Here is a 1,267-nt window from a genome sequence, read left to right as displayed (position 1 = left end):
GCGTTTGTTAGGCTAACGAATGGTTATTTGCATGTCACTTCCTTAGAGCGTGACACTTGCATTTGCCTGGACAAACCACAGGTCCGGGTCTCCTCTTCACCAGGTTGCCCCCCCCCAGGGCTCCCCTTCCAGGTGGAGCCCTGCACTGAGCTCCTCCTCTCCTCCCAGCACCCCACCAGACACTGAGGGTTACAAGGACAACATCGATTTTCAAAGTCTGCTTCCTGACATCTCCAGCCCACGCTCCATGATAATAAACAATCCCTTCCTGGTTAACAAGAAAAAAAATCGCTGATTCCTGGGAGGTTCTAAAGCACAGTTCAGTTACATAATAATGAGCAAACAACCTTGACAGCAGTGAGCAAACTGTGACCCCTGGTGCCAGCCACAGAGAAGGGAGGCAGGCTGGTCCTGAGCAGGAAGGGGATTTGAGGAGAGTGAAAGCTAGGCCTTCAACTGGTACCCCAGACCCCTATCCTTTGGTTTGGACATGGCTAAAAGTGAGAACCTGCCTCTTGAGAAACCTATATGCAGGTCAGGAAGCAACAGTTAGAACTGGACATGGAACAACAGACTGGTTCCAAACAGGAAAAGGAGTACGTCAAGGCTGTATATTGTCAACCTGCTTATTTAACTTATATGCAGAGTACATCATGAGAAATGTTGTGCTGGAAGAAGCACAAGCTGGAATCAAGATTGCTGAGAGAAATATCAATAACCTCAGATATGCAGATGACACCACCCTTATGCAGAAAGTGAAGAGGAACTAAAAAGCCTCTTGATGAAAGTGAAAGACGAGAGTGAAAAAGTTGGCTTAAAACTCAACATTCAGAAAACGAAGATCATGGCATCTGGTCCCATCACTTCATGGGAAATAGATGGGGAAACAGTGGAAACAGTGTCAGACTTTATTTTGGGGGGCTCCAAAGTCACTGCAGATGGTAACTGCAGCCATGAAATTAAAAGACGCTTACTCCTTGGAAGGAAAGTTATGACCAACCTAGACAGCCTATTCAAAAGCAGAGACATTACTTTGCCAACAAATGTCTGTCTAGTCAAGGCTATGGTTTTTCCAGTGGTCATGTATGAATGTGAAGAAAGCTGGACTGTGAAGAAAGCTGAGTGCTGAAGAATTGATGCTTTTGAACTGTGGTGTTGGAGAAGACTCTTGAGAGTCCCTTGGACTGCAAGGAGATCCAACCAGTCCATCCTAAAGGAGATCAATCCTGGGTATTCATTGGAAGGACTGATGCTAAAGCTGAAACTC

Source organism: Bison bison, unplaced genomic scaffold (assembly GCF_000754665.1).
Source record: "Bison bison bison isolate TAMUID 2011002044 unplaced genomic scaffold, Bison_UMD1.0 scf7180017864029, whole genome shotgun sequence".
In the NCBI taxonomy this organism is placed as follows: Eukaryota; Metazoa; Chordata; class Mammalia; order Artiodactyla; family Bovidae; genus Bison; species Bison bison.
The sequence above is the reverse complement of the archived record's forward strand: the minus strand, read 5'-3'. Positions refer to the sequence as shown.